The 11,240-nt window shown below is 35.6% G+C and overlaps 1 long non-coding RNA gene across 3 annotated transcripts in view; it reads right to left on the bottom strand.

The window, feature by feature from the left end:
* Positions 1 to 11,240, bottom strand: part of LOC106462991 — a 68,302-nt gene that overhangs the window by 10,074 nt on the left and 46,988 nt on the right. The window contains exons 2-5 of one of the 3 annotated variants that reach the window (XR_002611387.1): positions 9,472 to 9,626; positions 5,042 to 5,546; positions 4,357 to 4,578; positions 187 to 443 (exon numbers count right to left, since the gene is read on the bottom strand). This is a non-coding gene — a long non-coding RNA (uncharacterized LOC106462991). Of the gene's footprint in view, positions 1 to 186; positions 444 to 4,356; positions 4,579 to 5,041; positions 5,547 to 7,634; positions 7,714 to 9,471; positions 9,627 to 11,240 lie in introns of all 3 variants that reach the window. The other 2 variants (XR_002611386.1, XR_001291021.2) reach the window with 2 other exon arrangements.

Here is an 11,240-nt window from a genome sequence, read left to right as displayed (position 1 = left end):
ATCTGTTGTTATGTTAAATGTTCCGAAGAAAACTTACTTTAGACACACCCTATATTTAGGCACTGTTTCATAAATGATAACGAAGAAAATTATCAAACAGATATATTCACTAGTTTAGTTTAAATGTGTCTTTAAAATATAGACTGGGTTAAAAGGGCTCATCAGCTTTCAAGACAAAACACTCACCCACTGAACACCTTACTAGTGGTATACGAGTTCACGTGCCCGAAATGCAATCGGGAACATGTTGGACCAGCCACTAGGAGGCACTGCAGTAGAATAAAGGAACGCTATAATCCCTACAATAGTAGTAGCATTACCAACAACTGTCTAAATTAATTGGATTCCGCGTTATCCTTCATTCCAGGGAGGAAGAACCTCTTGCCATCAAGAAAGCCATCTCTTAACCAGAAGATGAGCGCAATGCCACAGCATCTTCAATTCTGAAAAAGTAAAAAAAAAATAAAATAATAATAATAACATGAACTTCGGTCGCTGATAATAATTTTTATGAAAATAATATTTTTTCTTTAGTTCTCCTCACCAGAAGATCGTAAATTCAATTCCTGGCTCTACCATACCATGGATAAACCTTCTTAGAACTTCTTTAAAATAGTAAACACAGTAAACAATGGATGTTAATAAATTATTATTTAGTTATTTGGTTTATAAAATCAAAACTTATAGTAGTACAAAGAACATTTGTTTTTCAGAAAACTTAATTTGATAATGAAGAAAAACACGAACCTGTTAAAAGTTTCGGAACCTTCAGAATTCCAGCTCCAGTAAGATATAGGTGCAAAACAAACATAATGTTAATTACACCAGAAATGTGATATAATCTTTAATAAATAAAGAAATACACAATTTGATTTAAAAAAAAGAAAAGAACAAAATAAAATAAGAAGTATGTAGCGCAAATGCTTGTTTTGTCTAGATTACTGAGAACGGAATTTTTAATGTTCCGAAACGTTTAATAAATTCACGTAGTTGCGTTCTTGTGTTTCCTTGTGCTAACTAAGTAAGACAAACAGAAAATAAACATCGTAACAGAGCTACTGAATGGGATATCTGAGCAGTGTCTGTCGTCAAGATAGAACCCCGAATTTTAGCGTTATAAATGTGTAAAGGACGCTATATAATCATTTCTTTTTCAGGTAGAACAAAGTTATTAATACAACACGCATACGGACACTATTTAAAAAAAAGAAGCAACATTAACTTGTCGGGCAGAATAGAACCCCCCCCCAAAAAAATACGGTTTCAATATCAATATTTAACATGCATCAGAAGAGTTTTTATTGTTATTACTAAGGGATTTTCTTGTTTCTGTTAACCTCATATAAATTTAAATATAATTGCTTTCCAAAATAAGTAAGAAAAGAGATCACAGTTAACACTACCTGCAGTGGTATAAATACAAAGTGATACGATACTTCAAGTATTTGGTTAGTGGTCACAGCGTAACAGGACGATACGTATTGCATAATGTACTTTTTAGTCACCTGGAGAAAGAAGAGCCAGTTTAATGTGTAAAATGTGACATGCAACAAGACAATTACTAAACTACTACTGAAAAGATGGTGACAACTCAAGAAGTTACCTCCTTCCTAACCCCCATTCTGAACGACCTTGGTTACACAGGTTCTACATTTGTTCATAGGTGGTCACGTGACTCTTGTATTATACTGACAAGAACTTATGAAGTGGAAAGAAAAGAAATAATTACAGTTGACAACATGGTGAGGGAAAATTCTGTGTTCTTGTAACATGTGTGTGTGAAAAAATACCACACGAAAACGTCAAATTTTTACAGATAAACTGATGGTGTGAATTTGTCACAAACGATTTGCATCGTTTTAAAACGAAAATCATGACTATTGGGTTCTGACTTATTAATGGAGTCGAGCAGATTTCGTTGGAATTGTTTAACAAACGAAACACAATCGTGGCTCTTACCATGTAACGTGTGTGTGTCTGTGCGCACGTGAGTGTCAGGATACGCCAACAATCTATTCCGAAAAACGTGTTATTTTCACGAAAGTGTATCTGTCCCACAGTTAACAACTGTGATTCATTCAAAGATTGCTATTTGAGAATCGAAAGCCACATTATATGATTAATGCTGTTGAGTTGTGCGTTGTTTTCTCCTCACATCAATCATAAATTTAGCAGATGCATGCTATCGCTGTAAAACAGATTTCCTTCTTGTTGATATAATTATTTTTTATGGCCATTCTTTTTCCATTAGAGCAGGCTGCCCTTCTGTTAAAGTAATTAGAACCTTGCTATATAGGCGGATTTCAATACTGAGGGTTAATAAGAACGATTTGCAAATGGTGCCCAAATAATTGGTTTATTCCGATTTTATCACAATTCAACAGTGCAATGTGTTAAAGTTAGACTCATGACTGAAGATGAATGTCCCCAGTCCTTTCTGAGGAAGGATAATCGTACGGCCATTTTGGTAAACGATGTACAAGCAATGGACCAAGCATTTCTAAAAAGGGACTCTCTTTTAATGATCTCCATGGACGCGTAGAAAAACTTGCAAAACATAACGTTTAGGACATCAAGTGGTTCTGTAACTACACCCAAAACCAACCAGAAGCAAGACTTCTCACTTGCAAAGTGAAGATTGTGGTTATGAAAGAGAATTCTTCCCCCTGTGATGAAGCTATCTTCTGATCCCATTAACAATCAAAGGTGTGAACTTGAAACCTTAAAATCAGTGACTGTAATCACAAGAAAAATGGCCGATGAAACTAGAATCTCGACAATGCCATTTGATCATATGCTTGTTAAGTGTCTCAGTGCAATTCCAATGAACCTTTGGTCTGCTGGATCGTGGTCTTGGAAGTCAGTCTGAGAATGAAGGAGGATCTATGGATAACTTATCAGTATAAGTGGTCTCACATTCGTTTTCAGAAGTTTGATCCAATGAAAATTTGGGCAACAACTTCTAAACATAGTCATTAATTAAACTGTGCACGACTGGCGATGAAAAGGTAGTCCCAAGTGCAGCAAAAACCTGGAACATCCTTTTTATAAAGTGAAATTAACTCTTAGAGCACAAAATCAATATAAACACCAAAAGTAGTTGGTTCAGAAATTGCTCATAGCATGTGGATCCGAGATTGTAATGACCTCAGCATTGCCCGCTACATTTTAGATACAGTAGTCCGAGATTGTAATGACCTCAGCATTGCCCGCTACATTTTAGATACAGTAGTCCGAGATTGTAATGACCTCAGCATTGCCCGCTACATTTTAGATACAGTAGTCCGAGATTGTAATGACCTCAGCATTGCTCGCTACATTTTAGATACAGAAGTAAGAAACACACAATAGTTGAAGACATTCCATACAGTTGGCCTTAAGACTGGTTTGTATTAAGTTAGAGGCGTATGTATGACTAGTTATTATTATTTGTATAAGGTTTGTTGTCTTGCTTTTCTGCACTCCAAAACCCCCTCTTCCAACTTTGTTGGCTAACCGCCAATGGAAAGCAGCCATTCCGTTTTTCTTATTAGTGGGAAGCATGCCGAAAGCAATCCATAGCTATCTATAAAGCAGATGTTCATAACTCCATGTTATTAAGATTCATATAAGCGTCGTGTTACTGTCTGTTTCTTTCTTTAAAAATCGATCTGGGGTCTCAAGGCTTCTTTACTAACACTAAACTTTTCAATTTCCTTGTAACATCTAGATAATTTTACATTTTTTAGATTCGGAAAGTTCATGTTTGTTTGTTTGACCACCACGGTATCGAAACCCCGATTTTAGTATTATACGCCTCCACACTAACCGCTGAACCACTGGGAGGGAGGGACGAGGCGCGGAAACAGATGAAGATCAGAAAATATTTTTAACACTATTACCGTATTAGAAGAAGAACTTTAAAACCGTACAGTAATTCCACACCAGAAGAAAAACAAACAGTCAGGTGACTAGGGCGCTTGACTCGCAATCTGAGGGTTACGGGTTCGAATCCCCGTCCCACCAAATATGCTCGCCCTTTCACCCGTGGGAGTAGCTCAAGGATTGGCGGTGAGGGTGATGACTAGCTGCCTTCCCTCTAATCTTTCACTGCTAAATTAGGGACGGCTAGCGCAGATAGCCTTCATGTAGCTTTGCGCGAAATTAAAAAACAAACTTGTTTCGGTCATATTCATGGGCACCAGGGAGCAGAACATGTATGTATAGGATCAGCTTTTACAGTGCAAATCAACAGACTAAAATAATGTGTACTTAAAAGTAAACACAAATTTACAGTTTTAATTACTAAAACTATTTATTTAACTACGATGTTAAGTTTACATCATAATACGTGGTGTTAAGTTTACATCATAATACCTGATGTTAAGTTTACATCATAATACGTGATGTCAAGTCTACATCATAATACGTGCAGTTTGTTTGTGAAATGTAAGGGAGGGCAAATGCCCCCTTTTGTCCCTTTCCTGCGGGTGCTGATGGTCATATTCCGATGTAGTTTCAAACAAATAAAAGCGGATTGTCTGTAACTGTTAGGCAAATCAGGTGTAGTGACTGGACACCAGGAGAACGATAAGGCACCTGGCGACAAAAACAAATAATTGTGTAACTAATATGCCGTATACTCAGCATTTGAATGTCTACTTGCTCATGGGGTTTAATAACTGTTTTGTAAAAACAGGATTCACTGTCAGTTCAAACTTACTATTTGTAAGATACATAGGCACCGATTCTTAACCCAGCCGCCGTATTGTAAGTACCTATGAGTTTGGTGTACTGTTAGATGAAAATAATATGCCCTAAGGAACAGCTGATTTATTACCTCGCCATCTTTATTAAACAATGTACTTTGAAGGGACTTTTGATAAGTAGGCTTAGCTAACTTTTCCAGTCTGATTTTTAGTCGCAAAGTAAGGCAAATTACAACTAATAATAATAATAAAAAAAAAAGAATATCGTTCAATGTGCATCTATCATTAGCAATGTCAGTTTGAAAGTGGGACTCCTTTGAGCCAGTCACTTTGACAGTGGAAACTATTTTTACCTTTACATCTTGCTTCTTTATCAGATGGAGTCTTTTAGTCCAACAGGGGTTATTAACACGTAATATCCTCGAGTCTTCTAGTTAACAGTGAGAACAACAGCTTTACACCTAACTTCTCGAGTTTTCTCATCTGTGTACTTCTCGATAGGTTATAAGGTCGTGTTTTATGCGACCTGGGATGGTCAGGTGCTAGTGGAGACCTCTTCCTCCTAATCTTCCAGTTACCAGTGAGAACAACAGCTTTACACCTAACTTCTCGAGTTTTCCCATCTGTGTTCTTCTCGATAGGTTATAAGGTCGTGTTTATGCGACCTGGGATGGTCAGGTGCTAGTGGAGACCTCTTCCTCCTAATCTTCCAGTTACCAGTGAGAACAATAATTTCATTTTCTTGTTTTCTTAAGTCCTCCGATTTGGCAAGGTGCCAACAATGGTGAGACGTAACGTATTTTAAGTTTTATTTCTATAGTTGTTGTCGCTATCTAGAATATTTTTCAAGATGCCACTCTGAAACAAACAGGAATACGTGTTGATGTAAACCTTTGACAATGCATTACACATGACTAATTCTTAAACTTACCTAAATTATATTATGCTAATCGATCTTCCGAACTCTACTATCATAGAGATTGGACTTTCCATATGTATGTATATAAACATCATGAAGCAATAATTCATTTTATATATATTTAATACAAATCCAAACACTAGAGGTACGAGTTTTTATTTTTAAAAAATCCCGACTTTTTAGTAAATCACAAATAAATTATCAAAGAAGTTAAAGAGAAAAAAGCAGTAAATAAAAAACTATTGAACTCCTTTCTAAGGAGAAAATGAGCACAATTATCTGTAAAAGATTAATATATGGATGTACACGAAGTGGTAAACATAAACAGGTTTATACATTTTAGTGTTTCCAGCAACGATGAGATCTTGTATTTTATTGCTGATAAGTATTTAAAATCAAAAATGCACAAAAGCAATTGAATAATTAAAAAAAATCAATTAACATGATAAAAACAGGAACTAATGAACTCTGGGGAGGGGGGTACTAAAATTGTGATTTGGTACGAGGCTAAGACCCTCCTTCCCTTAGACGCTTTAAACTTAAAACTTCACAATTCCTACACTATTTATAAGAAAAAGGTGGCAACCATTTTAATTAGGCTTACAAATATACAATGTGAAAAAGGTATAAGGCTAGAGGGGTGGACTAAAAAAAAAAAGTGCATTACATATCGATTGTCTGTTCGTGTCATGCGGATTGGCGCAAAAAGGTTGTAACGTACAATCATGGTTATAACTAACACCGGTACTGACAGTACATAATTAATTATCCACACAGTTGTCCATGAGGGTTGGATAATTAATTATGTACTGTCAGTACCGGTGTTAGTTATAACCATAATTGTACGTTACGACCTTTTCCTGGATTGTTTTCAAGACGTACATGTCTTTAGAAGCCAGTGGTTTGTTACGATTTGACCCAACTACATATCCACTAACCAACCATCCTGGCAAGTTATCCCTAAAAGCTTCAATAAACACTATTTTGATTTAAACCGCACGTTTTCGCTTTAACAATTCCTCTTCCACGCTCCCAGGTGGCTCAGCGGTAAGTCCGAGAGTTTATAACGCTTAAAATCGGGTTTCGATACTTGCAGTAGGCAAAACACCGATATCCCATTGTGTAGCTTTGTGTTTAACGACAACAAAATATTCCACGTAAGAGAATATAACTAGAGCAGTAGGTTACTGTGAAATACATTTTACCACTCATGTTACAGGATTTGAAATCAAGACCGCTCGCACTACAAGCCGAGTGCTCTACCAGCTGAGCCAGCAAATGGTTAATACTTCTTACTAACATGTTATCCCAACACTACCCTAAGACACTTTTAACAGCAATGACTTGGATCATCCTATTGATCCTTATAAAAATACGGACAAATATTTCATCCAATCAATGGTTAAGTGTCGTAGTACGGCTTATAAAGAGCTCGTCGGCTAGAACAGGTGACTAAGTTACAGAAAATAACACACAAGTACGAATTTAAAAAAAAAACAAGGCCATAAACGTATCCTTGACCTTCCAGGCTGAGTGGCACAACCCACGAGCTATGATAAGATTCTTATCAGTAAAAAGAGGAGGCGTGGGCTGACACTTAAGTCATTTAGTTTAACCAGTGAAGGCACACGTCCGATAAGGGAAGTCATGGGTTCGAACCTTGACGTGTTTCAGATTTTACTTTTTCAAACTGAATAAAATATTTTCGACTGAAGAGCTCAAAGTAGATATGGTGATTTAAACTTATTTTTTTTTTAAATTCAAAATTTTATTCCTTTTTGTAACTTGCAGAAATTATATACAAGTTTAGTAAGTTTATGTTGAAAGTTCAACAACAAAATGGAAAGTAAAGTAATTAAAATATCGCAAGTTTACCATCTAAACTAATTCTTTAAAGCAAGTCAACATTAAACAAAGTGCGACGTTATGTTATTTTAACGCAAACGTGAGGAATGAATAATTCAATTAATCCACTAACATTGCATTTTTAATCTTATTAACATGTAGGTTATAATTACTAAACTTACAAAAACAAGTGTCCTGTAAAACGCCAGAGGAAACAATTATACACCAGTCAGATGAAGTACACGAAGATGAGAAACATTTCTATTAAAGGATTAAAAATATATAAAAAAACAACAATATAATGATGACTAACCCGAGAGCACAAACGGAAGACGAAAGCCATCAAATTATCACTGTAAAAAACAATATTATAACTTAATGATGTACAAAGCTACACGAGGGCTATCTGCGCTAGCCGTCCCTAACTTAGAAGTGAATAAGTAGAGGGAAAAGTCGGCTAGTCTTTTATGAACGAATAGTGGGATTGGCCGTCACATTATAGCACCCCCATGACTGAAAGGGCGAACATGTTTGGTGGGATGGGGATTCGAACGCCCTAACCACCTGGCCATGCCAGGCTTGTAACAAAGTCATAATTTTTTTTTTTTTGCCCCAGTGTAACGCCTGTGTTACACATATGATACAACAAATTCTCGCGTGGTTAAAATGTAACTTTCATTCTTCATGTTAACGTGTAATTAAAGTGCATTCTGAAGATTGTTAAGCAGTGAAACCGAAACGTCGTTTCTAGACCAGAGATACACCAGTAAAAGTCGGTTCACTCAGTCTACACGAAAGCCCAGTGGCTACATCCATTTTCAGAAGAACAAGGATTTACATGTGACTATTAAATCTAACGCAACAATCCGTTAGATCATCACTTCGCTAACACAACAACCCGCAAAAGCATGGGTGGGCAACCATATTTTTTTCCTGGCCATGAATATGGCCAGTCGATCACAGAAATGGCCACACTATTAATAAAACAGAAAATTTTCGCTAAATACATTTATTTTAGGATTCTAATGACAGTCAAGGTCAATTATAAGCACAACGCAAAAGTACAAAAAAAATACTTTTTTCAAAATTACAAAAGCGTGAAATTTCAATGAGATATTTAGCATTTTTTTTCTCTGACCAGCTAAAGAAAACACTATCGATGATTCTACGAGTTGGCCACAGATGGCCATTGGCCAATGAACTGCCCACACAGATACTAGAGCACCACTTCACTAGCACATCAACCCGCTAGAGCGTCACTTCCTAGTCTGGATCTAGCTCTCCCCCCTGAACGATGTGTATTGGTTAGTGTTTTCTTTATGTATCTCATTCAAACCTACAACTACTGTCCCACCGAACACAAAAAAAATGAAAACATATTTATCTGCTAATGATCAACACTACAGCAACTAGAACACAAGTTAAGGTCACGTAGAATTTATCTAATTATTTTGATAATATTTACAACAGAAGAAAAAAACACAATTATTCATTAACAATATTCCGAAGATAGCTTGATTTATAAAAGTGACCGAGTTAAATCTCTCCTGATACAAATGTTTGACATTGTTCACTTTAACAGTAGACAATTACTACAATCGGCGCTTATAAACCATAGATCTTGTCTATATATAATTCACAGGTGAAGCACGTGACGTTATATCAATAAATACTGTGTAGATTTAACCCATAATACGAAGTTGTAAGAAGAAAATTAAATGCTGTGTACATTCAACCAGTAAAACTCGTAACACGTAAAGTTATAGCAATAAACACTAAATACTGTGTAGATTTAAACAGTAAAAATAACATAAAATGTGGAAGTTATGAGTAGAAACACTGGAGTCTGTATGCAAGGGATATTTGAATGGTAAACTAACTTTAAAAGCAAAAAAAGAAAAAGGAGAGAAAGAGAAAAATTTAAATGTTCCTGACAGTCAGTGCTGTCAGTTTTCTAAACCACTTGTTGTAACATTAATGAAATTTTAAGCTATATTTGAAAAACAAATTGGATCATACTTGAGTTAATTCTTATTCCACAGTTGTTTCATCTCGTAATAATGCTCTTTACATAACCAACGCTACGATACAAATCATCTTTTGAGTCTTGAATGGGAATACGGATGGATACGCTTCACGGGACTCATGAATATCGTGTATTGTCCAACCGTCCGCTGGAAAAAAAATAAATAAAATCATTTAGTCTTTTGAGACAGAAAAAGGAAGAAAAATTATACAATTTTCTATTTTGTTTATTTCACAATTGATAAAAATTACCATCGTGAAATGTGAAGTTTTTTCGCTTCCCCGCGAAACATCTGGATTCTGGAGTTACATGCTAACGAACACCAGGTGCGCGAGGAACTGGTTTCTGGTAAGCACCATTCCTAACGTCATGCGATAAATAACAAGAGCAATGAATCTAATCAATCAATAGCAGAAACCACTTGGGAGATTCAACAGGAACACGGAGAGTTATGAATTGTTAATAACGAAACATGAAAGACATCATGATAGATAATTGGAAACACACACAGAGAAAAAAACATGCAGCTCCATCTACTGCCGAAATTCAAGAAAAATAGTTCCAAGTAATCTGTTTTAAAAGCTGCTGTTCTCTCACCATCTAATTGGTTCAAAGTACTGATGTGAAACACGAGCACACATTCAGTTGCTTTGACATCAATATTATTCCGATATAAAAAGTAGGGTTAAAGCTGTGTTTAAAACTTGATGTAATAATGGCACTAATTACAAGAGATTCGGTCAGTCTTCTCGAACAATAGTTTTGACAATTATGTTTTTAAACATGTTCCAGAAATCAAAGCAGGATTACTCACAATTCATCTACTACAAAACATCAGCTGAAGTGTTGCGTCTAGGACGCGTACTTTGCGTATTTACGCTAATTTGATTGCCACTGGCGAAAAATAATCGTTTGCCTGCGTATATATATAAAAAAAAAAGTACGTATTTTAATTTTTCGTGTGCGCCCGCCCTTCGAAGTGTATTATGAATGTAATTAGCTTATTTGGATATGCAAAGGAATGTGATTGGCCGCGTTATGACGTCATTTGATTTTGCGGGAGATTCTGTTAATATTATTGGTTATCGATGATTGAAAATGGCGGAAAAACAAAAGGTACGAAGATGTTGAAGAAGCGGTTAATTAAAAAAAAAAACGTTACTACATTTTTCCATCAAAACGATGCAAAAATAGAAATAAATAAAGGAAAAAGGCACGGAGAACACAACCGCAATGTAAGTTTTGTCAGTGAATGTGTAGATGTTTCCATGACAGTACATCAACTGATCGGTTATAGCTTAAATACCACATTTTCAGTACGTACACAAATTAAACAAATTCCAATAATTCAATTTACTGTTTCTTCAAATGCAAGTTACTTGATCATGTTGATACCTACTTCAGTAAATGGATGGCCCACTTAAGAAAAATCATAGAAGCAACACTGTAAGCAGGATTGTTCAAAGTTCCGCCACAATAAAACAAGCAGGATTACTCAAAGATCAGCTACCATAAAACATAAGGAGGATTACTCAAAGATTACCTACTATAAAATATAAGGAGGGTTACTCAAAGTTCAGTTACTATAAAACATAAGGAGGATTACTCAAATTTCAGCTACCATAAAACATAAGGAGTATTAATTAAAGATCAGCTACCATAAAACATAAGGAGGATTACTCAAATTTCAGCTACCATAAAACATAAGGAGTATTAATTAAAGATCAGCTACCATAAAACATAAGGAGGATTACTCAAATTT

This window comes from Limulus polyphemus, unplaced genomic scaffold, assembly GCF_000517525.1.
Source record: "Limulus polyphemus unplaced genomic scaffold, Limulus_polyphemus-2.1.2 Scaffold1295, whole genome shotgun sequence".
In the NCBI taxonomy this organism is placed as follows: domain Eukaryota; kingdom Metazoa; phylum Arthropoda; class Merostomata; order Xiphosura; family Limulidae; genus Limulus; species Limulus polyphemus.
This window is presented reverse-complemented; position numbering and strand designations above follow the sequence as displayed.